This window comes from Diceros bicornis, chromosome 34 (assembly GCF_020826845.1).
Source record: "Diceros bicornis minor isolate mBicDic1 chromosome 34, mDicBic1.mat.cur, whole genome shotgun sequence".
Lineage (NCBI taxonomy): Eukaryota > Metazoa > Chordata > Mammalia > Perissodactyla > Rhinocerotidae > Diceros > Diceros bicornis.
Window position 1 is genome coordinate 32,419,302 of NC_080773.1, and position 27,482 is coordinate 32,446,783.

Here is a 27,482-nt window from a genome sequence, read left to right on the forward strand (position 1 = left end):
TGATTTTTCTCTCAGGTATGTCTGGGAAGCCCTCTCTCCTGACCCAGCACAGCCACGTTATGGCCTCTGCACAGAACCTGAGCCTCCAGTGTCGCTCTGATGTCGGCTACGACAAATTCGCTCTCTCCAAAGAAAGGGGACACCACCTCCACCTGTGCCTTGACCGGCAGCCCCAGGCTGGGCTCTCTCAGGCCGACTTTCCCTTGGGTCCTGTGAGACCCTCCCACAGGGGTCAGTAGAGATGTTATGGTGGACACAACTTCACCTCCAAGTGGTCAGCACCCAGTGACCCCTTGGACATCCTGGTGGCAGGTGAAGAGCTGGGGGTCAGTCAGCGACCTAAACACCACCTAGGCCCAGCAGGGGGAACCCCAGGTGGTGATGCTGGAACAAGAGGTTGGGGTCCCCAGGGAGGGAGAGAGACAGAGAGAGAGTGGAGGGATGGGGAGACTCAGATAAAACAAGACAGACAGAGATGAGGGTCCTCAGAGAGGACTGGGGGTTCTCAGTTCAGAACAAGGTGGGAAGGCAGACACTCACCCACCCTTCCTCTCTCTAGGACAGCTCCCTGACACACCCTCCCTCTCGGTGCAGCCGGGCCCCACGGTGGCCTCAGGAGAGAATGTGACCCTGCTGTGTAGGTCATGGAGCCTGAGGGAACTTTCCTTCTTTCCAAGTTGGGGTCAGCTGATTCCCTCCTGCGTCTTTGATCAAAGTACTGAGCTCAGCAGAGCCAGGCCCAATTCTCTATGAGTCCTGCGACCTCAGCCCACAGGGGGACCTACAGGTGCTACAGCTCGCACAGCACCTCCTCCTACCTATTGTCACACCCCAGTGATGCCCTGGAGCTCCTGGTCTTAGGTGAGGGCCACTGACCCTGTCCTTTCTGAGTCAGTCAGCTCAGGGCTCTGTCCTCAGGAAATCTGAGACAGGAACGAAAGAGAGTGAGGATCTAGAGTGGAAGATCTGCCCCTCAGAGCGCCTCCCACCGCTGCCCACATCTTCTGTCACACTGGGGTATAGAAGGTGCAGTTGAGGGTCTTGTGGGGCCACAGGGCAGATGTAGAAGGTCTGAGTTAGGTGGGGACTTCAGGGTCAGCCCAGCCCTTCACCCACAGAGCCCATCTCAACACCTGGTGAGCCACTGAGGCCCCTTTTCTCAGAGGGAGCACAGACCACCCAGGGCAGGTCTGAGAGTCTCTTAGAGGATCTAGTGCCCCTCAGATACCCAGGGACAGGCTCGTCTCCCGGGGGAGCTGGGAGTCGGGCAGATATGCCAGGGAGACTTCAGGGCTCCAGGTCTCTGAGGTTGGGTGGATTTAGGGTGGGGTGGTCATGGCAGAGGGAGATGTTGGGGCCCTGCCTTGGGGAGGGGCAGCAGAGTTGAAGTGGGGAGAAGCAGCCCCCCGCACCCAGTCCTCATCCCCAGGAGGCTCTGAGGTTCGACTCCCCCCTACGGAGTCAGGTATGCGGAGGGGTAATTGAGGATCTCTCTTGGGGGGTGGTGGGTGAGTCCTTGGAGGGTAGAGACTGAGTCATGTCATTGGGAGACCCTGACTGAGACTCACCTTCCCCCTCTGGGCCTCAGTTTCTCCCACTATAAAGGAGAGAATCCTGGCCAAGAGCTTAGATTTCCTTTCAGTTCTCACTACGGCTCTGGCCTCCTGGGAGAGGAGGCCTCACCGGGAAGCCCCCCAGGACATGATTTTATGGGGGCCTGTCCCCTTTGCAGCAGTGATGGTGACATTGTAGCGGGGAAGGAGGAGCAGGAGAGGGGTCAGGAGCCTTCACCCTTTCTCTGCAGCTCAGGGCACTCAGCTAGAAAGTTAAGAGCAAAAAGGCAGTCAGCTCCCCCGGTTCAGTTCCCAGTTTGGATGCTTCCAGGCTGAGCATCCTGGGGCACATGATTTACCTCTCTGAGCCTCATTTTCCTTGTCTGTGCAGTGGGTGGGTGGGCGGTGGCTATCTCACATAGCAGGATTGTTGTGAGGTTTACAGGATACAAGTCCACAGTCCCAAGCACGTGCCTGGCACACAGTAGCTGCTCAATTAAATAGCATCATTGGCTCATTCATGACCTGTCTTGTGCCAAAGGTCTCAAATGGTACCTGAGCACTGTGATCAGGGTCTCGGTGGCCTTCATCCTGCTGTTCTCCCTCCTCCTCCTCCAACAGCTGCACCAGAGCAAATGCGGGACTTTGGGTGTGTAGGCAATGGGGTGATGGGGGTGATATTAAGTGCAGTGAACTAGCAAGTTGTGCTAAGAGCACCACAAATGTGAGGAGGGTCCAGGTTTGACGAAATGTCTGGAATTTAGCAATCTGAACATCTAGCCAGAGCTTCCTGTTGATATTCAGAGTCCTGTCTCCTTCTTGTCTTCAGGTCTCAGCTCCTCTGTCACCTCCCGAAAAGCATTCCATGGGTGCCTCAAGGTAAACCTGTCCTCTCTTCCACTGACCCTCTCTTATGTCACTGTTGCATTTCCTTCCTTATACTTAATTGTGTTGTTTCTTAACTTCAAGTCTGTCCCCTCTGACTTCTGGTGACTGTGACCTCCACGGAGCAAGGACTTTCTTTTTTCCTTTGCCATGTCTGACCCTTAGTAAGCTTTACAATGAGTGTTTGTTCACTAAGGGAATGAATCAGTGCCCTGTCATCCTGCGGTGCTCTATTCATTTACTCCATCACTCAACCCTACAGATGGCGTCTGCTCACCCAGGGGCTGCTACATGCCCGGCTCTATTTTGGTGCGAGACATACAACAATCTCTGTCCTCCGTGAGTTCACTTCCCCCCTGGGGAGACAAGGATGACATAGACACAGACATATATACACAAAATCAGACAGTGCCAAGTGCTATGAATGAATAATAAACTAAATGAGGGGATGGAGTGTGTGTTAGTGAGAGCAGGATAGTTCAACAGACTAATCAAGATGGGATTCTCTGAGAAGGTAACACTTGAGCACAGACTTAACTGTAGTGTTGAGAAAATGCTATATTAATATTGAACAGAACAGCATTCTTGATGGAGGGGACATTGGGTGCAAAGCCTCAGAGGTGGGGACATGCTTACCTTGTTCCAGGAACAGCATAATGTCCAGTGTGGCTGGAGATGGAAGGACAAGGAAGAAGTGTTGGCCATGAGGGAGGAGAGCTTGGTGGAGACTTGATCATGCAGGTCCTAAGGCTGTGAAAGAGCTTGTGAAAGTCTCTGGAAGGCTTTGTTCAGGGAGTGACATGATCTGATTGATAGTTTACTGTGGACAATCTGGTTTTGATGTGGGAAATGTAATGATATATGCAAGAGTGGAATCAACCTACCCTCACTGTGTCTCTCTAGCAGACCACTGACGATGACAATCCTCAGGGTGTGGCATATCCCCAAAGGAACCACTCAAGACTCAGACAGGGCGTATCTACACCCCTTCTCCCCGTCAGTGGAATTGCTGGACACGAAGAACAGAGAAGCAGAAGAGGACAGACAGATGGACAGTCAGGTGGGTCCTATCTTCTCCTGGCCCCAGGCTTCCCCCACTCCAACCACATACCTTTCTCCCACTCTCCCCCTGCTCCAGGCTGCTGCACCTGAAGCCCCCCAGGATGTGACCTACACCCAGATGAACAGCTTGACCCTCAGAGAAGAGACAACATCCCCTTCCTCCAAGTCAGAGGAGCCCCCAGCAGAGCCCAGTGGGTGCAATTCTCTCGCCATCCACTAGCCCAGGAAGGACCCAGACTCCACCCTCCAGGAAGTGAGGTTGCAGGGACCCCAGACAGCATAGGAGTTGACCCCAAAGGACACCTCCTAATGGCCCCCAGCCAGCCTGGACCCCTAAAGTGGACCACCAGGAGCTTCTGGTACACTTTGGGAGTCACCTGATTCTGTAATCAAAGATAACTAATTTCCCCTTATTTTGGAAATAAAGCAGCAGACTTCTCAGTAATCCATGAGTGAAATGAGAAATCCAAAACAAAAGTGAGAGAATGTTTTAAATTGAATAATGATGTAAATATTAGACATCAAACTTACGAAATGGGAAAAGTAAGAACCATGAATGAATATATTAGAAAAGAAAAGCCTTGAAAAATAAATGACCTAAGCTATTATACCAAGAATTTAGGAAAAAATATCAAATTATTCCAAATAATAATGAGAAAAGTAGCTACTAATGGGGACAAATGGAAATAGAGAAAAGTCAATAAAGCCAAAAAAATTATTCCTGAAAACATTAATCAGGCTTATAAATCCTAGTCACAACACTCAAGGAAAAAAAAAGAGAAGGCACACATTACATTATCAGTATAGCATCGCAGATCCTACAGACTTTAAATAGATAATAAACCACTATGAACAATTTGATGCCAATATATTAGAAAATGTAGATGAAATGGACAAAGTCATCAAAATACAATTTGCCAAAATGATGGACATAAAAACAAATAGGAAATCTAAATTATCATATATAGTAAATATGTTGAATCTGTATTTAAAATTTTTCCCCAAAAGTGAACTCTGAGTCTGGAAAGATTCACTGGTGAATGCTTCTGAACATTTATGCATTTATGAAATACACACATACACACAGCTATACACACACATGGACACACACACACACACATATGCATGTACTGAACTTAAATAGGCTTCCACTAAAAATAAGGAAGGAAGGACTATCTCTCCTGACACATTTTATCAGGCCACAAAAAAATTGATAGTAAAACCTGACAATGAAGCTACAAAATGGGAAAATCACAGAAACCTCTCTCATAATATCATATGTGTAGATTCAACCAATTAAATAAAGGAAAAATGTGATAAGCACTGACTGGATGGGATAAAACTGTATTACTCACAGATAACAAAGCTGTGTGCATGGAAAACCCAAAACAGTATAAATATCTATTATTCTACCTTTAAAAGAATTGATCCAGTGTCACAGGATACATCATCAATATATAAAAATCAGTGGCATTTCAGACTTCCAGTTTGGGACCAAGAGGAAGTAGAGGTTTGTCTCCCTAACACCCATAAGACACAGTAAAACTCCTGGACCTTGTATATGCAGTGAACCTTAGAATACTCTGAAAAGTAGAGAGAAGGCAACAGACGTACTAAGACTGTTAAGACCCCAGGAGTGACACAGAGAGCATCAAAGGAGCCACATAGGGGACCTGGACTGTACCCTCCACCTGGCAGTAATGAGTCAGTACCCCGGCCGTGTGTCAGAGAAGGCTTTTTGTAACAGAAGATTTAAATAAGATCCACACTCTCACAACATGGTTTCCATAATGTCCAGTTCCTAACAGGAATCATGAAAATCTCACCTTGAGTGAGAAAAGACCATTGTCACCAGGTCCTGAGACTGAGGACACAAAGCTTTGAGTTATCTGATAAGGACTGTGAAGCAGCCACAATAAAAATGCTTTGATGAGCAATTACACACATGCTTAAAACAAATCTTTAAAAAAGGGTACAAGGAAAAAGAAGATACAAAGAAGGTGGTAATGGAGATTTTAGATCTGAAAAATACAATAGTCAAAATAAAAATCCTCCTGAATGGGCACAACAGCAGAATGGAGAGAACGGAGGAAATAATGACTGTGAAGACAGAACAATAGAAATTACTCAGAAATAATGACCGAGAAGACAGAGCAATAGAAATTACTCAATCTGAACAACAGGGAGCAAATGAGCTGGAAAAGAAAATGAATGGGGCCTCAGGACCTGTGGGACTCTAACAAGAGATCTCACATCCATGTGATCTGAGTCCTAGTAGCAGAGGAGAAAGAGGATGAGACTGAAAAACTGTTTAAGAGATAATAGCTGGATTTTCCCCAAACTTGGCAGAAATCATAAAGCTACATATTCATGAAAGTCAGTGAACCCCAAACAGCAGAAGCCCACAGAAATCCATGCCAAGACGCATCATGACCCAACTAAGGGAAACAAAAGACAAGCTCCTTGAATGCAGTGAGACAGAAATGCCACCTGCCCATAGAGGGAAACCACACAGATGACAACAGGGTTCCCATCAGAAACCGTGAAGGCGGGAAGCAAGTCGAACAACATTTCAGGTGCAGAAAGAAAAGAACTGTTGATCCTGAATTCTACCGAAGGTGAAATTATCCTTCAGGAAGGAAGGGGAAATAAAAACACTCTCAGGTGAAGGAAGCTAAGAGGATTTTTCACAAGCAGCCCTCCCCTAAATGAATGGAAAAGGAAGTTCTTGACCCAGAAATGAACTGATAAAGGGAGGAATCTTGGAACATGAGGAAGGAAGACAGAAGAATGGGAAGAAAACACGTGGACTCTGGGACAGTGCAGAGAACAGAGGGTCAGAACTGCCCAGTTACTTTTCCTCCATGAACATTTACCTCGCATCATTTTCAAACCTTGAGGCAGCAAAAACAAACATATATGCATTTATGCAATGATGTTTGCATCCTTTGTTAATCTACTAACACTTTAGGAAACAAGGGTAAATTAAGGTTTAGTTAATTCCAATATCTCACACAGTGAACGGAGATGTTTGAATTCCACGCAGCATAAGGAATCTATGGAACATTTGAAGCAATCAAGACACCCCCAGAAGAGCAGTCAGGCCAAATGAGCTGCAGGATATACCTAAACATAGACTGTTATTAAAGGCTTGAAAGGAAAAGCTGAACCAAAAAGTCATTTAATTGACTTCCAAAACATAGTTACATACTCTTGACAGAAAGAAAGCAGAATCTGTATACTCAACAGTATAACTTTCATACTGCCTGGCAGAGCCATCAACAACAACCCTGCACTCAGGTGGACTAGCAAAGGTTAGTGCCACCCTCAAAGACTTAAAGGAGGCAGAGGTGGGGTCACCATATCCCTGTTTAATACACCAGCCTGGCCCCTGAAAAACTGGATGGATCATGGATGGTGGATTGTGGAGGAACACAGACCTCCCCAAGTACTGACTCCTGTCAGCTGCTCTGCAGGATGGATGCATTTACTTGGAAAGCATTCTGCAGCCTTTGGTCACTTTTGTGCATCTGCGGATCTGGTAACTGAGAAGCAGCACTTCTTCCCCTGGGATGGACTGCAGTACTTGTTCACAGTATCCAGGGATGAACTAACTCTCCCTCTTTCACAGCATCATAAAAAGGGACCCTCAGCATCTTGACATTGGGCAGAACATCACATTTGTCCACAATATTGGTGACATCATATTAATTTGACATGAAGAGTTGAGGGTGGTTAGTACTCTGGTTGCCCTGGTATGTACTCCAGATGGTGGGATATTAAAAAAAAGAAAAAGGAAATTCAAAGATTCAAGATCTGCCAAAGCAGTGAAATTTACAGAGGTTTTGCTTTCTGAGACCTGCCAAGACACGCCCTGTATCGCACATCACAACGCCTCACAGTTAAAAAGAGACACAATTCTGGGTATGAGGCTTTGGATGGTGGAAGCCAGGTGACTGAGAAGTTTGCAGGTTTGTGTGAAGTCCGGAAGAAGTCAGGGCTCTGCAGCACCAGGTCCCTGCAGCCATGTCATCTACCAGGTCCTCTGGTGCTGTAAGTACCCTGTGTACGGGGATGCTGTGTGAAGTCCCTCTTGAGCCCCAATGGCAGATCTGAAGTTTATCCCCTGCCATCACATCACCTGCAAAAGGAAGAAGAAGCCGTTTGAAAAGATCCTCCTGACATGGTACTGGTTCCCAACAGAAACTGAATGACCAACAAGGAGACATGAAGTATTTACACAACTGGGTACATCCATGATGAACTGGCTATTGTCATTCCCGCCAAGTCGCAAGAGTACAATCAATTGCTGGATGACAGTGGTACACCTGGTGCCATGGACAGGTCCAGAGGACAAAGGTGAGTCACACAAAGATGTGGGTTTGGTGCACATGACACCCCAGTCCATACTTGTCACAATGGTACCTCTCCTCAGCTGCCGTCTACAGAGCTGTGGCCTGGGCTGTGCCTGGGTGGTGGGGTATTTTCAAATAGTGTTGCTCTAGAGCCCCACTCAGCGGAATCTGATGAGAGAAAATGCCTTCGGTGGGCAAACATTTGGGTGATGAAAAGGATAACGCATTTTTTGTGGAAAGAGAACTGTCTGCATGTAAATGTGTACACAGACAGCAGGATAGTAGCAAATACCTTGTCTATATGGTCAGGGAACTGGAAGAAGCAAAATGGAGGAGACCAGGATATCCAGGAAGGAGCCATATGTATGCACAGATGTACAGGAGTGGGCACAAAGTACTGGATCTTGAATCAGATATCAATGTCCCCAGAGAGCACCACTGTAGACAAGGTCCTTAACAACCAAGGGGACAGGAAGGCTCATTCAACAGATACTAGCCAGCATCTGCTCTCCATCATCCCAGTGTTTACACGGTGGGCCTATGAAGGACACCCTTGGCGGCAGAGATGGAGGCTACTCTTGAGCCTGATGTCATGGACCACCTGTCACTGAGACCGATCCAACTACAGACACTGATGGATGGCCATTGTCTCAGCAGCAGATACCAACAAAAAGCCCTAATATCATGTTGTGCCTCATGGAAGCAAATCAGACATGTGTTTGCAAGTTGATTTCAGCCCTGGTGGAATGGACACTGACCCTAACTACTACCTATGTGTGTGAATACGGAGACCCAAAATGTACCCCCTTTAAGTGTGTCATTTGACCAGCTTTGACAAATGTAGAAATTCCTGTAACAACTATCACCACAATCAGTATACAAAACATTGCCATCACTCCTACAATTCCATGGTGACCTTTTCAGTCGATCTACACCCCCAAACCCAGACTGAAACAAACAGCAATCAACTTTCTTCACTAAGTTTCCATCTTGCCAAATCTAGAATTACATAAAAATGGAATCATAAGGTGTATACTCTTCTGTTTCTGCCCTCTTTTGTGCAGTATAATGCTTTTTAAAAATCGTCCATTATATTGATATCTTATTTTAGTATTAGTTTCATTTCTCTAATGGTTATTGCTGTTTAGCATTGTTTCATGTGCTTATTGATCAATTAAATACCTTCTTTTGAGAAATGTCTGTTCAAACTCTTTTGCTCGAGTGGGAGGGTTTTATCATTATTTGTAAAAGTCCATATTTATTCTACATACAAATTCCTTATCAGATACACACACACACACACACACAATAAATATTTTCACTTAGTCTTGCTTGTTTCTTCCATTATCTAACACTGTCTTTTGAAGAGCAAAAGTATTTAGTTTTATAAACTCCAATTACTCTTTTTGTTGTTGTTTGTGGTTTTTGTATCTTTCTGAGGAATTCTTGTCTAATCTAAGGTTGTAAATATTTTCTTTAATATTCTCTTTTAGGCTTCTTATGGTTTTGACTTTTGCAATTAGATCTATGTTACATTTCATGTGAATTACCGTGTATGGTGTGAAGTAAAGGTCAACGTTCATTTTCTTCCAATCAGATATCCAGTGTTTCTGTCACGGACTATGTGCCTCAATAAACTCTAGGGTGGGATGGAAGCAATTAACCGTTTTTCCAGGTTGTTTCTTTTCATTTTATGTGTCAAGGGAGATGTAACCAGCAGCCATCCTGAAACTGACCAAGCCAGGCAGTCAAGGGAGATGTAACCACCAGCCATCCTGAAACTGATCGAACCTCATGGTAAGAGCCATGCGCATGACCTTTGCCTTATCTTTAATGCCACAATCTCTCCAGAAGGAGCTTAGCCCTCATCAAGTGGAAGCATATTCTCCAACTGAGCCTGTGCAAGTGAATACCCGCCTCTCCCTTTTGAATATTCATTCCCCAACCAAATAAAAGTTCTTGCTTTCCTTTGTTCGGGAATGCCATGACTTTGGAAATGATTCCTCATGGCCTCCTATTTGCTGCAAATACACTTTACTTTGTGAGACAACTTACACTGGTGTAGAGTCTTATTTAACTCACAAGGAGGTGAGCCCACTTGGTTCGGTATCAAATTGGTGGCCCAGAGGGGATACACCCCTTAGTGGTGCCTGTGCCACCAGCTTGACGTCGCTACCTGATTGAGAGACTCAGAGGCCACACTGAGTGCTTTGCTGGGAGGATCTCTCAATGGAGGTGAGTGGCGCCAAGCCCAAGGCATGGCTATGGGAGTTATTTTCTTAAGTTGTCTCACAAAGCCTGCCTGTTGGGGCCTGGCTTTGGGGTTTGAGTCCCTTCCTGCAGGTAGCCTGGCTCAGGGGAGTGAAAGTCCCCTCTGTCTGGAAGGATTGCATGACTCAGCCACTCCAGAAGGGCTGGTGCCTGGTTCTGGTGAAAGGGGAGAAATCCTTGGTGAGAAGTCAGGTGTCAAACCCCATCTGGAGATTGAATATCACCTGGAGTGCACTGAGTCTGTCTGTCTAGGGGTCAAATCCCCTCTGAAGATTGAATCTCATCTGGAGTGATGAGGTGGTGGTTTGAGGCCACCTGAGGTCACTGAGTCTGTCTTTGTGTTGTGCCTCTGATTGGAGGAGGGGGTCCCCTTGAATGGGGTTAAACCCCTCTGGAGTTGCTGAACCAGGTTTTGTTTGTTTGTTTGTGCGTGTGTGTGTTTGTTGAGGATGCTCAACATAGCATTTTTGTCAGGGACGCTTGACATAACATTTTTGTCAAGAATGCTCAACATTTTCCACAGTCTGGCTTTTCTGGACTCCTAGGTGTCACCAAACCAGGTTCGTTTTGCCCGCCGCCGAGAAAGCCAATCACTGAGACAACGAGATTGCAGAGAGAGAGGGTTTAATCACAAGGCAGCCACGTGAGGAAAATGGGAGAACAAGTCTCAAATCCACTTCCCCAAAAACAGGGACTCAGGGATATTTATGGGATTGGGGGCAAGGTGGTATGAAATGTGGAGATAGATGATTGGAGGTGAAGAGGGGTGAGGTAATTGACGATCTGTGCAAGCATAGTCAGACATCATGTCTCTTCATAGGATGCATGTTCACAAAATGGCAGCATTGGCATGACTCAAGGGTGGAGTTTTTAGCCTCTTGATGTCAAAAGGTCGCTTATCGGACATCTTCATGGGCCCAGTTGATGAGTGGGCAGTCTCAACCGGCCTGAGGTGAACAAGGGGTTCAAATTACTGAAAAACAGTTCAAACCTTCATTACCATGGTGATAACCAGGGAGATGTTATCTATAGGAATCTAGTGAGAGTCAGATAGCATATTGCCTAAAGAGCACAGCTAACAATAGGCGGGAAGCAACTAAAAGCTACAATCAGTAATTGCAAAAAGGAAAAAAAACTTTAGTTCCTAGCTACTTAATCATCAATGGCTATCTGTTTGCCAGTTTCGTAGGTTTTTTGTTTCCTTGGGCTCCCTATCAGTGGTTGCTGGGTGAAAGCCAGTGTCTATCTGTTTTATTTTTCCTTAAGGATTTAGTTACATGGCCTGGGTCAAGTTTCTGGCTATGAGGATGCTAAACCTCCTCTGGGCACGAGCTTGTGGCATCTGCATCACCACTAACAGTTACAGGTTGCTCCCGGGAGGTTGGAAACAGACCATAAGAGAAGGAGCTGGAATATGGGGGGAACAGGCTCCGTCCTGGAGGAGAGCCTATTGGGCTGCATCCTCCAGAATTGGAAGGTCGTCGGGCATTTACCACTGACACAAGAACACGTGACAGCATGGCCACAATATTCACTGGAAGATGGGGGAAAATGCCAGAAACGGGGACCCTAAATGTTAAATGGGAAGAAATCCCTCATGTCCAGTGCTTCATGACACTATGTCTCTGCTGAGGCGGACTTGCTTCTCCAAATCAGGAACCGTGAGACTGAGGGAAGCCCACCTCACTCAGATACTCCAGCTTCGGACCAGCTGGTGAGCCCCGAGAGACTCTGGAGGCTGTAACAGGACCAAACCCTTTACTGTCCACCCGGAGCAATCCCTCTACAGGGAATTGGACTCTCCAACAGCCACAGACCTTTCACCTTCCTCTTCCTGATAGTACAACTAGATTAGAGACCAGTTACAAACTTGGGATATATACCCTAAGACAGGTGCCGGATGTTGAGGGGAGATTTATTAATGTGCATGTCCCCTTGTCCACCTCTGATCTGTATAATTGGAAGGCACACACTAAAGGATTGAGGGCCGACCCAGAGGAATTCATAAACCTGACAAAGGGAATATTCTCCACTCATAATCCAACCTGCGCAGATATTCAAAGCCTCTTAACTACACTCCTCACGGCTGAGGAAAAGTCATCTGTTATGACCCAAGATTAGACATTCGCAAGCCTAGTGAACTGGCTGTGCCAGGGACTAACCCTGGGTGGAATCTTAATGACCCTGATGATCAAAAAGCTAGGATATTTTGGGGGTTTGCTTTTGAAAGCCATGAAAATAGTAGGCCAGCCCCCCATTAACTGGTCTAAATTAAGATAGGTCCAACAAGGCCCTGAGGAAAACCCCTTCACCCATTTTTCAGAGACTGCGGGAATGGCTCAGGTGATACACAAATTAGAACACCGAGGCCCACACAGTACAGTGGTTATTAATAACTGTTTCGCATCTCAAATTGCTCCAGACATCTGTAGAAAACTCCAAAAGTTGGCTATCGGTCTTGATACTAACCCTGCACAACTGGTAGAGGCTGCCTCTAGGGTGTACAATAGCCGGGATGAACCCAAGGATGAAAAGGAAGACAAGAAGATAAAAAGGCAACCCTCCTTGTTAGCTATGGCCCTCCAGCCTACTCAAGGTAACCCGAGGGAGAGAAGGAAGATGCCATGGGTGAGTGACCCAGGACCCACCAAGGGACTAAAAAGCTACCAACAAAGTTGGGGTCTAATTGGTGCACTTACTACAAACAGGAAGGGCATTGATGGCAGGATTGTCCAGATCGTCCCCATAGAGGGAAGGGATTGAAAAAGACTGAGCCATGGCAACTTCCGTTCACTGCAAATGAGATGTGATGGGGCCATGGGGCTCCCCAGAGAACTCTAGGAGCCCTGGTGAACTTGGCAGTAGGAAGAGAACATAATAAAAATTCTTGCTCAATACTGGAGCGATTTTCTTGGTGTTGAATGGCCAAAATGTAAACCTTTCAAAACGAAAGCGTGAAATAAAAGAGGTATCAGGAAAAAGAGAGACCAAAAGATTTCTGGAGACCATGACCTGTGAAATAGGATAAAAATATGCTGAAGCATTCTTTTCAGTATGTACCAGAATGCCCTGTTCCCCTTCTGCGGAGGGACATGCTATCTAAAGTTAGGGGCCTCCATAAGCTGGGAACAAGATAAAATAGAGATCCAAGCTCCCAAAAGTCAGGGAGTTCAGTTTATGACCCTATTACAGGATATGTCAGCACCTAAGAAGGAAGAGACTCCCCTAAATGTTTTAAACTAAGCTAACTTGAAATTATGGACCCAAGGACAGGTGAGGTGAGCAGCTGGTGCTATGCCAGTAAAGGTAACATTGAAGCAGATGGATCACTGGCTCTGGGTAAGATCGTACCCCTTGAAATCAAAAGCTGTAAAGGGAAATCTTTCCTGTAATCAATGGGCCTTTAGAACTGGAGAATATAGATTTGTAAAAGGCTGGGAAAAGGGGAATATAAATTAGTTCAGGAATTCAGTGCTGTCAATGCTATACAGTACTGGGTTTATAATAGTAGATATCTTCATTTTGTTTCTAGCAGAGAGCTCCTGAAACTCTTGTAGTTCCTCACATAAGAGCCATAGGGGCATCCTTGGTTATGATTAATACATTAGTCCTACCTTTGGAAAGCCCCTAAGGGTGGGGTCTTGTTGTCAGGGAAACCAATTGTGTGATTTGGGGGTTGGAACTTGAAGCCCTGTCCCCATCCCCACACCTCCAGGATGGGGAGAGGAGCTGAAGATTAAGTTCAATTACCAAAAGTCAGTGATCTAATCAACTACGCAAGTGTAATGAAGTTCCCATTAAAGCCCGAAAGGATGAAGTTCAGAGGGCTTCTGGGTTGATGAACACGTGGAAATTTGGGGAGAGTGGCATGCCCAGAGAGGGTCTGGGAGCTGAAGGTCTCTTTTCTACATATTTTGCTCTATGCCTCCCTTCCATCCGGCTATTGAGTAAAACGCTTTTCTGAATTCTGTGAGCCGCTCTATCAAATGAATCAAACCCAAGCAGGGGATTATGGAAACCTCTGGTCTGTGGCTGTTGGTCAGAAGCACATATAACAATCTGGACTTGCATTTGGCATCTAAAATGGGAGGCAAAGAGTTATCCTGTAGGACTGAATCCTTACTCTGTGGGATCTGATGCCGTGTCCAGGTAGACAGTGTCAGAATTGAGTTAAATATGTTCAACTTCTTAGCCAGTAAGGGATAAAGGAAAGGCACAAATATCTAAAAAGAGACTACAAAATATTGGGGGTTCATGAAAACAGGGAATCACTATAGGAGTGCTATCCCAAATGTTGAGACCCCTAAAAAGAGTGGTAGCCCAATTCTCAAAGCAGCTACACACCATGGCTAAAGGATGGCCCCACGCTTGAGAGCTGTAGCTGCCGCCTGCCTCTTAAGAAAGCAGAAAAACTGGCTATGGGCCCACCTGTGATGGTGCGGACCCTCCTCAAGTCTCTAGCCACCTAGAGACTAAAGGACATCTATGGCTATCCCAGAATAGAATCAGATTTCCTTAAAGCCCTGTCATACCTTAAACCTTGCTACCCTGCTCCCTGATTCCAATGGGCTCGTTACCCATGCTCGCCCAGAGGTGATTGATCAGGTTTACTCTAGCCACAGAGATCTCCAGAGTGAACCATGGCCTAGTGCAGAGGAAGTATGGCTTGTAGATGGGAGCAGTTTCATGAATAATGAACAAAGAAGAGCAGGTTATGCAGTAGTGTCTCTGCATGCAACCATAGAGGCCAAGGGGCTGACACTAGACACTTCGGCCCAAAAGACAGAAATAATTGCATTAAGCAGAGCTATGGAATTGGGAAAAGAGAAAATAATATTAAACACAGATTCTAAATATGCCTTCTCTGTAATACCCGCTCATGGAGCCATTTGGAAAGAAAGAGGACTCTTTAATAGCAGCAATAAAGAAATTAAACATGGGCCAGAGATCCTTAAACTGCTAGAAGCAGTACAGGGCCCCAAGGAAGTAACTCTGGTCCGTTGTAAAGGCCACCAAAGTAGGGAATCCAAGGCCATAAAAGGAAATAACTTGGCAGATGCAGCTGCTGAAAGGTAAAAGGGCCTGCCATTAATTCCCACTCTACACCCCTGTGAGTCTACACCAGTGTATTCCCCTGATGAAGTATGAGAAGACACAACACAGGTTTCTCAGTGGTCCCCAATAGTTAAGGGCTAAATGCTGTACCCACGAGGGAAGATTTGAGTCCCCAAACAAACAGCTTGAGGGCTCCTTATGAGTGCTTATGATTCTACCCATTAAGGAGAAGAGACTTTATACCTATGGCTCGTAAGTTCATAAACACCCCAGGTATAAAAAACATTGAAAAAAAATAACTGGATAAGGTGTTTATTGCCAGAAGAATAATGTACAAACCAGACCTCCTGTACCTCCCCTGGCCAAAGCAACTCAAATTCGGAGACTTTACCGGTGGAAGACTGGCAATTTGATTTTACTATTATGCCCACGGCCCCTGGAGGGTACAAATATCTCTTGGTATTTGTGGATACATTTATGGGAGGATTGAAGCCATTCCTTGTAGGTATAAAAGGGTGAATAGGGCCAGCCCCGTGGCTTAGCGGTTAAGTGCACGCGCTCCACTGCTGGCGGCCCGGGTTCGGATCCCGGGCATGCACGGACGCACTGCTTCTCCGGCCATGCTGAGGCCGCGTCCCACATACAGCAACTAGAAGGATGTGCAGCTATGACATACAACTATCTACTGGGGCTTCAAGGGGAAAATAAATAAATAAATAAATAAAATCTTTAACAAAAAAATAAAACAGTGAATAAAGTAACAAAAGTGTTGTTACCCTGATTTGGACTGTCTAGATTAATTCAGAGTGACAATGGGCCAGCGTTTATATGACTAATAACCTCTGAAGTCCATAAAACTCGTACTGGAGAGAAACTCTTTCATTGTAATGAGTGTGAAAAAATATTCAGTTACCACTTAGCCATTATTATACATCAGAGAATTCATACTGGTGAGAAACCTTATGCATGTAAAGAAAGTGGGTTAAGCTTCAGAATTTAGACCTCATCAAACATCTAAGATCTCAAGGTACAAGATAAACTTAGGAATATTATAAATGCTTCCATAGAATGTTTTTTTCATGTGTTATTAAGTTACTATTGACTATAAAATAGAAATCTATTTTTTGATATTACATTTAAGTGTTATGCAAGCCAGTTGTACTAAGAAAAATGTTTTGGAGAAGAAATGTAAGCAGGTGACCTGTAGCTACCTCACTGTCACTAAAATTTGTTTTTGTCGTAGTTTAAAAGCAAATTGTGTACTTGGCGGTTGTTAAAACTTTTGGGTTGTTTCTCCTTTGCTTTCTAAGCCATTCACCTGAAAAGAAAATCACTCTATGAACTATGCAGGCATAATTCCTGTGAGTTTTCTCTCTGACTACTTGTTCAGATAAGTAACGACCAGCTGTCCACCCCAGGCTCTGCCTTGGATCCTAATGAACTCCATACCGTTTAGACACAGTACGCTTCCAAGGAGGTTGCATGTTTCTGAGCAGAAGGACTAGGTCCATCAGAGAAATGGGCAACCCAGAATCTAGATTATAATGAGCTGATGGAATTTAGAGGGGGAAGGGCAAGTATGCCCAGATCCTGAACACATTGAGGCTATGAAATTACAAGTGATTTCTATGAACAACTTGGGGCTATGGTTCTGGGGACCCACAAACCTATCTGAGATTAGATGGGAATTCAGCTGCTCTACTGGTCCCTATGACAACACCTATGCTCAGCAGGAAGCAGTTACAGAAGATGGACCCTCGATCCATGCCCCTCAAGACTGAGGAGCAGGATAAAACTAGAGGGAGAATTTGTCACTGACTAGGTGCTTCTAGAACCTCAAGGGTGGGTTTGGAAGCAATTAACTGTTTTTCCAGGTTGTTTCTTTTCCTTTTACATGTCAAGGGGGATGTAACCACCAGCCATCCTGAAACTGACCAAGCCAGGCACTCAAGGGAGATGTAACCACCAGCCATCCTGAAACCGATCAAGCCTCATGGCAAGAGCTATGCCCACAACCTTTGCCTTATTTTTAATGCAAAGATCTCTCCAGGGGGAGCTTAGGCCTCATCAGGTGGAAGCATGTTCTCCAACTGAGCCTGTGCAAGTTAATACCCACATTTCCCTTTTGAATATTCATTCCCCAACCAAATAAAATTTCCTGCTTTCCTTTGTTCGGGAACGCCATGACTTTGGAGATGATTCCTCATGGCCTCCTATTTGCTGCAAATACACTTTACTTTGTGAGACAACTTAACACTGGCGTAGAGTCTTATTTAACTCACCAAGAGGTGAGCCCACTTGGTTCGGTGTCAGTCCCAGCCACATTTGTGGAGAAGATGATCTTTTCCTCAAGAAACTACTTCTGAAGTTTGTTAAGTCAATCGATCATCTATGTGTAGGTCTACCTCTGGGATCTCCATTCTGTCTATTTTTCTACCTCTTATCCTTAAGCAAATACCACACTGCCCATCACATTTGTTCCTTCCATAGCAAGTCTTGCTGTAAGAAGATGTCCAATTTTACTCCCTTTCCAAATTGTAGTACTACTATTGCTTTTTTGTATTTCCACATAAATTTTACTATCAGTCTGTCAATCGCTGAAAAAGTCAGTTGCAATTTTGATTGGAGTGGCCTTGAATACATATCGGTTTAGAGAGAGCTGATATCTTAACAATATTGAGTCTTTCAATCAATGATCATGGGATATTGCTTCTTCCTGTTTTTTTAATTTTTCTTTAATTTCTCTTAGCTAAGCATTATAGTTTTCAGATCTTAGACATCTATACTTATATTGATCCCTCCTTGTTTACTGGTTTTTGAGCTATTTTAAATAGTATTGTATTTTAATATTTCTCTCCAAATGTTCCTTGTTAATTTAGACAATAAAATTCAATTGACTTTAGAATATTGATCTTATCTTGAGACCTTGCTCTTTCACCTATTAGTTGTAGAGGCTCCTTTGAGGATTCCTCAGTATTTCCTCCACACATGATAACATGGATTGGGAATAAAGACAGTTTTATTCCATTTCAATCTGTGTGACTTTTATTCCTCACACTTGTCTCAATGCTCTGGCCAGTTCTGAATAGAAATGGTGAAAGCATCATTGCCTTATTCCCAACCATAGTGGAAAACCATTCATTATGATCTTAGCTAAACATAGATCATAGGTGCTCTTTATCTGATTAGGAAACTTCCCTTCTATTCCTGTATAGCTGAGCATTTTATTTATTTTATCAAATCTGTGTGTGCGTGTATATATCTAATGATGTGTTTTTTCTTTGTTAGTCTCTTATCATGGTGGATACATTTATTGATTTTCAAGTGCTGAACTAGTCTAGCATCTGAGGATAAATCCCACTTGGTTCTAATGATTGTCGTGTTCCTATAACCACGGTTTTTATTTACCAATATTTTGGTGAGGGTGTTTACATCTCTGTTCCTGGGGACATTGGTCTGAACCTTACTTTCCCTGTACTATCTTTGTCTGATTTCAGTTTGGAGTAATACTTGCCTCATAAAATTCTTACAAAGTGTTCCTTTCTTTTCTATATTCTGGAAGAGATTGTGAAAAATTGAATTAATTCTTCACTTGATGCTTGGTGATATATGCCAGTGAGACCACTGTGGCCAGTTTTCTTTGTTGGAAAATTGTTTTAACTACAAATGCAATTTCATATTTTTCAAGAATATCAGATGATTTCTTCTTGAGTGAGTCTGTGGTTTGTGTCTTTCAAGAGTTGGCCATTCCATTTTGGTTGTCGAATTTATGGGCAGGGTTGTTTGTAGTAATATTCTCTTATTATTCTCTTAATTATTAATTATTTGAAAATAATCATATTAGTGGTGATATCACATCCTTCAAGCCAGATGTTGGCAAGTTGTTTCTTGTCGGTTTTTTTCATGATTAGTCTGGCTAGTGGTTTGTCAGTTTTACTGTTTTTTTTTTTTTTTTTTTTTTTTGTGAGCAAGGTTAACCCTGAGCTAACATCTGTCACCAATCCTCCTCTTCTTGCTGAGGAATACTGGCCCTGGGCTAACATCCGTGCCCATCTTTCTCCACTTTATATGGCATGCTGCCACAGCATGGCTTGACATGTGGTGCATCAGTGTGCGCCCGGTGTCTGAACCCTGGGATGTCACAGCAGAGTGTGTGCACTTAACCGCTATGCCACCAGGCCGGTCCCTTATTGGTCTTTTTAAAGAATCAGCTTTGAGTTTCATTGATTTTTGTTCCTGGTTTGTTTTCAGTTTCATTGATTTCTGTCTTTTATTGTTATTTTATTATGCCTACTTTGGGGTGAGTTGGCTCTTCTATTTCTTGTGGCTTAAGGTGGAACATTAGGTTAGTGATTAGAAACCATTCTTTGTTCAACATGAGCACTTGCTGCTCGTCCTTTCCTGCTAAACTCTGCTTTGGCTGCACCCCACAATGTTTAGTATTCTGTATTTACATTTTCATTCGTTCAAGCTATTTTATAATTTTCCTTGAGAATCTCTTCACACCATGGATTTTTTAGAAGTGTGGTCTTTAATTTCCAAATAGTTGAAGATTTTCCAGATATCTTTCTAGTAATAGATTTTTATGTATATTCCATTAGGGTCAGAAAAGAAGTGATGTGTGATACTAATTCTTTTAAATTGTTCAGCTTTGTTTTATAACCAAGGATATGGACTAAGACTGCCAATATTCCATGTGCACTTGAAAAGAATGTGTATTTTGCTGATAGAGGAGTGTTCTTTGTGTGTCAATCAGTTTAACTTGTTGACAGTATTGTTCAGGTTCTCTGTGTCCCTGCTGATTTGACATCTGTTTACTCAATCAACTACCAAGAGAGGAGTGTAAAATCCAAGACTATAAATGTTCGTGTACTTATTTCTCCTTTCATTTCTGACTCGTTTTGCTTTACAGACTTCGAAGATTTGAGGTTTTCTGCATGCACATTTAGGATTACTAGGTCTTTTTGGTGAGTTGAACTTTTTATCTTCATGTAGTATCTGCCTTTATCCCAATAATTTTCTTGTTCAAAACGCTACTTTATCTGATATCTTCTATTTTACTGTCTTATATGGTAGCCACTGTGGTAGGCCCAATAAATCTGCTTTCTCCCAAAGTCCAAACTAATCCACACACCAGTTCCTGAAACTTGTGGGTATATTACCTTTCATGGCAAAAGGGACTTTGCAGATGTGACTAAATTAAGTATCTTGAGGTGGGGGCATTTTCCTGGATTATCTGTGAACCCAGTGGCCATCACAAGGCTTCTTGTAAGAAGGAGACAAAAAGGTCAGAGTCAGTGGTAGGAAACACGATGATGGAATCAAGAGGCTGCAGTGATGGAAGGAAGGGATCAGGAGCGCAGTGCTGCTGGCATCTCTGGGAGCTGGGAAAGGCCAGGAAACTGATTCTCACAGCAGAGTCACCAAAAGCAGCCACCCCTGTGACACCTCAACTTTAGCCCAGTAGGACTGATTTTGTACTTCTGAACTCCAGTACAGTAAGATGATAAATTTGTGTTGTTTAAATCCACTCAGTTTGTGGTAATTTGTTACAGCAGCAGTGGGAAAGTTATGCAGCCACTTGAGCTTTCTTTCAATCAATGTTTGCATCATATATTCATCCGTTTACTTTTAACCTATTTACATCATTGTGTTAAAGTGAAACTCTGGTAGACTGCATGCAGTGGGGTCTTATTTGCTGTTAATCCAATCCTACAATCTCTGCCATTTATCTGTGCTTCACCATTTACATTTATTGTAATTATTGAAGGTTCTTTTTAGGTTTACCATTTTACTGTTTGTTTTCTGCTTGTTCCTTCTATTTTTTTGTTCTTCAGTTTTCCCTTTCCTGCCTTCTTTTGGCTTTTTGGAATATTTTTAGTATTCCATTTTAATTTATCCATTTGTGTTCTAACTGTAACTCTTTGCATATTGTTTCTTAACTGGCTGTTGTAGGTATTATAATATATACACACAATTTCACAGAGTGCACATCGAGTTCACACTTTACTTCTTCAAGAGAAATGAAGAAGCCCAACACCATATAGATCCTTTCACCCCATCCCTTTATGCTGTAGCTGTTCTGTGTCTTACCTCTACATACATTAAACCCCCAACAGACAATGTTGTCAGTTTTGTTTTTGGCAACCAAACACATTTTAAGGAACTTAAGAGGATAAAAATATGCTATTCCATTTGCCTAGATGTTTACCATTTTCTGCTCTTCCTTTATTCTTGAAATTCCAAGTTTCCCTTTAGAATTATTTCCTTTTAGCCCTAAGAACTTACCTTAATTCTTTTAGAGCAGGTCTTCTGGCAATAAATTCTCTCAGTGTTCCTTCCTCTAAGCGTGACTTTATTTTGTTTTCATTCCTGAAGGATATATCCAGAAGTTTCCCAGTTGGCTCTTCTGTCTCAGAACTTTAACATCTGCTGACCTTGATGGTTTCTGATGTGAAATCTGTAATCATTCAAATGATTTTGCCTCTGTGTGTTTAGTGCCATTTTTTCTCTGGATGTTTTCAACTTTTGTGGGTATTTTTTGGTTTTCACTAGTTTGATTTGGATTATGATGTGTGTGGCCATGGTTTTTAAAGCTTATTGAATTTTGCATTTGCTGAGCATCTTAGACATGTAAATTTATAACTTTCAACAAATCTGTGAAATGGTAAGCTACTTATATTGTCAAATATTTTTTCTTCATAATATCAATCTAATTTTTCTGGGAGTTCAATGGTATAAATTGTCTGATAGATCCTTGAGTGTGTCTTCAAATTGTAAAACTTGTTTTTTCCTCCAACTCGTGGTCTCACCCAGTGTGTGCAGAAAGAATTCACAGTATGAGACAAAGAGCTCTGCCCAGGGGAGGAATGGGGACTGAGGAGACAGAATTGACTCAGAGATTTTGAAGGAGGACAATGAAGAAAAAGATGGTGCTAACTTATAGAAACAAGGAAGTCAGTGAAGGGAAGTGTTTGGGGGGAGGAAAACCAACAATCCCAGGTCAGGAGGGAGAGCTGTGCTTTCTTCTGAGAAATGGTGATCAGTCTTCTAAACCTCTCCCCAAGCGTCCTTCTCCTCCAGGATCCTCCTCCCTGTGATGGCCCCATTGGCTCCTCCAGGCACCAAGGCTGAGAGTGGAACAGCCTTCAGTTCCTCACTCTCTTATACTTCACATCCAATCATCAAATGCACACCACCGAGTCCCTAGAGTCCTTAATAACAATATCCTGATCCATCGCAAGACTCAGGACATCTCATCTGTGTCATCACATCAGTCTCCTTCCTGGTCCTCCAATCCAGGCCCCCACTCCTTCCTCCAGTTCATTCCTCCCACCATCTCCAAAGGACTTTTACAATAACCCTATCTGGTCTGATGCTGCCCTGCTCAAAAACTTTCAAAAAGTTCCCATCACCGGGGCTGGCCCAGTGGCATAGCAGTTAAGTGCATGCGCTCTGCTTTGGAGGCTGGGGTTCCTGGGTTTTGATCCTGGGCTTGCACCGAGGCACTGCTTGTCAAGCCATGCTGTGGCATCATCCCATACAAAGTAGAGGAAGATGGGCACGGATGTTAGCCCAGGGCCAATCTTCCTTGGCAAAAAGAGGAGGATTGGCTCTGGATGTTAGCTCAGAGCTAATCTTCCTCATGAAGAAAAAAAGTTCCCATCATGAAAAAAGATACTGGCTGCACCATCTGATATTCAGGGCTATGAATGATCAGGCCTGAGCTAAACTCACAGCCCCAGGAAACACCACATTTCTCATCAACCAAACTCATCACAATTAATCACACACACAAACTGAGCTATTTAACAATTCTGTGACTTCCTCAGGCTGCTCCCTCAGCCAGTCTCCCTCATCCAACTCCTTTCCAACCAGCCAGTCCAAGAAGCCAACCTGTCTCATTCCACTCAACTGTAAATGTGTTTTGTTATAGGTTTGTGCAAGTGTCATCTGAGAGAACCACACAAATGACTTAAAATACTGATCCACACACCACCCAGTTGCCAGATTGATGTTAGAGAATTATTAGCAATAGAATTAATTAGCAATAGAGCCTTGCTGCATTACCTTTCTACATGGTAGTAGTCCTTTTAAAACAGAAGTCTATTCATGTAGTCTATTGCTTAAAATCTTCTTATTGCCTTAAAGATAAAATCCAAAATAGGTGCATGGTGCTCAAGATCCTGTGTGACAAGCCCAGCCTTCTCCTGACTGCTCTCAATTCTAAGAATAACTCAGATCTTTCTGGGTGAGGATGTCCCACCAGCTCTGGCTAAATCTACTCATGCCTTTGTGTTTGGGCTAAAAATGCTCATGCCTTGGTGAATAGTTCCCCTGAAGGACCCCTCACAACCAGGACCCAGGTTGCAGGCCAACTAGTTGTTATTGAATCTCATTGTTCCCTATTTGCTTTTTTCTACCAAATTGTAACAGTCTCATAACAAGACTGTAACTGAATAGTTTGCCACCTAAATATTTGTAATGTCTGTCTTCATTCATCTTGGCCCACGAGTCCAGGGAAAGAGTATGTCACCATAACCAATGACTCTCCAGTGCCTAGCTCCATGACTGGACACGGGTATTGTTCAAGACAAATTGACTGATAGTCTGGCTGAGGAAAGAAAGGAAGAAAATTTGCATTTACAGAAGCTCAAAAAGGAAGAGATTTGTCCCAGCTCACAAAGCCTCTATAAGAGGCAGAGTCAGAGTTGGCACAGAAATTGAGCTGGTCCTCTCCTGCCCTGTCAAAGCCTTATGTTCTGAGACAAGTGTCTCTCTCTGGATTTGGGTTTGGCATGAGGTTTAGGCAGAGTGTGTGGGGTCTGGAGAGTCTCAGATCTGGTCTGGAAGTTCCCCAGAGCCTACTATCTCTTTGGCCCCATCCTTGAGGGAGAGTGGAGTGAGGCCCTGGGAGGGCTGTTCCCCTTCCTGTGAGACCACAGAGGAGGAACCCATGAAATGTCAACCCTTTCACACTGACTGGGTCTGTCTACTGGGCTCTGTGAACTTTATAAGTTGTCTGCACAGCTGGAGACCATGGGAGGCAGCACCAGGACCCCAACCCCCACTGCTCTTCTCTGCCTTGGTGAGTTTTGGGGACAAGAGAACAGATGGTATCTCCTCCCCTTCCAGGACCTGATCTCTGAGAGACACCAGGACTCGGGAGGTGAGTGGGGGCAGAACTTCCAGGGGGAGGGAGAATGTGTTCAGCCCCAGATCTAACCCCAGTGCTCAGGGGCCCAGACCAAGCCTGGACCTTCTATGTGTGGGGAGTGGACATGCTCTCAGAGGAACTCTCTTCCAGGGCTGTGTTGGGGCCTGTGGAACCAGGTACAGGCAGGTAAGTCCTCCCCTACACTCCCCGCTTCAGAAAAAGGAGCAGCTGGAAGGAGCTCAGAGGGTCTGGGGTGACGGTGACCAGATTGGGAGGTGCCTTGAGTGACAGCTAGGGAAGCTGAGGGGAGAAGGGCTCCCCTGACACTTCAGGTCTGATTCCTTTCCAGGACCCCCCCCACAACCCTCCATCTGAGCTGACCCAGGACCGATGGTCACCACGGGGAGCCCTGTCACCATGTGGTGTCAGGGGTCTCAGCAGGCTGAAGTCTACCGTTCCTATAAAGAGAGGGTCTCTAAACCATTGGACATAGAGGCCCCACAGGACTCCAGAAACCAGACAAGTTTCTCCACTGAACCTGTGAGCACACACACTGCAGGGCTATATCAGTGTGCATATCACATCAGCAGGAATGGCTGGTGAGAGCACAGTGACCCCCTGCCCCTGGTGGTAACAGGTAAGTGGGAGGAGCTGAGTCCTCTCCCACTGTGGGGTGCTTCTCACAGGCAGAAGGGGACGGAGTGTGAGTTCAGGGGACATCAGCCCTCACAGTAAACACCTGGGTTATGTGGGCTGATGGTCCCCCCTTCAACACAGCTCCCTTCTTTTCCCACAGGAGTGTATGGTGCACCCTCCAACTCAGCCCACCCAGGCCCTGTAGCGGCATCAGGAGAGAACGTGTCCCTCTCCTGTAGCTCAGAGTTCACATTAGACACTTTCCATCTGCTGAAGGAGGGAGGAGCTGACCCACCCAGACACATGGAATTGAGGATCCGTCCCGGAAGGAAGCAGGCTGTCTTCCCTGTGGGCCCTGTGAACACCTCCCATGGGGAGACCTACAGATGCTATGGTTCTCTCAGCTCCTACTCCTACGTGTGGTCACACCCCAGCCACCCTCTGCATCTCCAGGTCACAGGTGAGGGCCCCCCTGATGCATTGATTTCCTGGGACCCCAAACTGACTGACCTAAGCTTTGTGCCCTGTGGGTGATGGAAGTTGGTGACATGGCCTCCTGGGGCCTGAACCACCGAGTAGGATCCTTCGGGAGGGACGAGTGATTACTCTCACTGCAGGCGCCAGTGGGCTATCTTGGGTGTGCATCTCCTTCAATGCCACTGTCCCCTTTTCTCCAGGCATGTACAGGGAGCCCTCCCTCTGAGCCCAGCCAAGCTTGCTGGTGCTATTTGGAGACAATCTGACCCTCTAGCGTCACTCAGAGGCCTGGCCATGTTTAGAGATCTGGAAGGACCGGGCTGTCCTTCCTGGCCTTCCCAGACACACATATGCCATGTCCACACAGGTCCCATGTGGAGGTGCCAGGCCTCTGCAGAGCCGAAGGTGGACCTGGGCTGGGAGAGGGGTTGAAAGGCTGTGTATTCAGTTTGATGGACAGGTCTCTGCACTGGGGCTTTGTCTGGAGGGTGAGGGGAGAGCATAAAAAATAATAATAATAAAAAACCCAAAGGAACCCATGGTTCTGGGTTCCAGTCCCAGCTCTGCCACTTCAGACTGCTTGACGTGGGGGACATTATTTACCTCTCTGTGCCTCACATTCCTCATCTGTGAAATGGGTGGTGGGGGTGGCTGTTCTCTGTTGCATGACTTGCTGTGAGTTAGAGAACATGAATGCACAGACCTCAGCACGTGCCTGGCACACAGTAGGCGCTCAATTAAATAGCATCACTTGCTCATTCATGATATCACTTATGCTCAATGTCTCAAAGGTTAACTGAAGGCTCTGATTGGGGTCTCGGTGGCCTTTGTCTTGGTGCTTTCCCTCCTCCTTTTCCTCCTCCTACTCCAACACTGGCGTCAGGGCGAACACAGGACATCGGGTGAGCAGGGAACATGGTGACCCATGTCAGAGGAGGAGGTGGGCTAGGGCACAAGCGAGAGGGAAACCACATAGATGGGAAGGTCAACTAGAAAAAGACTTTCCAGAATCTCAAATCAGAAAATTCAAAAGAAAACACTTAATACAGGAGGTATGTTCACATCTAAGGTGTCTTTCAGCTTTTCAATCTCAAGGAATATTGAAACATCAACAAAAGTATGTGTTAAGTTTTTCTTCTTTTCTCTCAAATCGCCTCTGGAGGGAAAGTGGTCATGACATCCCAGGACTGAAACTCTGTCCATCGTGGCCCAGCCCAGAGACAGGCTGATCTCCAACTTCCTGCACGGGCTGCAGACCCAGATCCCAGGGACAGAGGCCTGCAGATCAGGAAATTCCTGTCCTGAAGACCCCAGACTCCCACCCCACCCTTGGCCCCCTCTCTGCCCCTAACACTCCCGTCTCCTGCCCCAGCTCCAGCCCAGCTGTGGACACCCAGGAAGAGACCCTCTGTGATAGGAGAGGAGGGGCCGCCTTGGGGGGTGGGCACAGAGATTTCAGGAGGCCATGGGGGCACAGGTTGGGAGGCTCTGGGGATTCAGGGTGAGAAGGACTGAAATCCCATCCTGAGTGACCTCTAGCACGTCTCCTTACGACCTGGACCTCAGTGGCCCATCTGGGAGCAGAGGGGGGCCTGCAGCCCTGAGAGATCTCAGGGAATCCTGCCAAGAAATGCACCCCCTGTTCTGTCCCAGCAGATGCTGCAGGGAAGGACACACGGCCTGAGGAGGGGGTGGAGGTGGACGATCAGGTGAGACCCCTGCTCATATCCAGGCCACCAAGTACCTTTCCTTTGTGAAACTTAATCCAATTGACACTTTGCTGTCCTCACGTCACCTAGCTCTCAGCAGCGACCCACACTGACCTGTCCTCTCGGGCACCTTGGGTCTTCCTGCTGTGACGTCACTCCTCCTGGTTTCTGTGACCACGTGGCCCCTCCTACGTGGCCTCCTGTCCTGGTTACTCATCCTCTGTCTGACCTGGTTGTTGGGGTGTACCCCCAGGTCTCAAGAGGATGCATGAATAAGTGAATCACCCGCAAGCCCCTCTTCATTCATTCACCCAACAATGTG

At 45.2% G+C, this 27,482-nt stretch overlaps 1 pseudogene; it reads left to right on the forward strand.

Moving 5' to 3' along the window:
• The window catches only part of LOC131397707 (leukocyte immunoglobulin-like receptor subfamily B member 3), a 40,620-nt pseudogene that overhangs the window by 11,425 nt on the left and 1,713 nt on the right, over positions 1-27,482 (forward strand).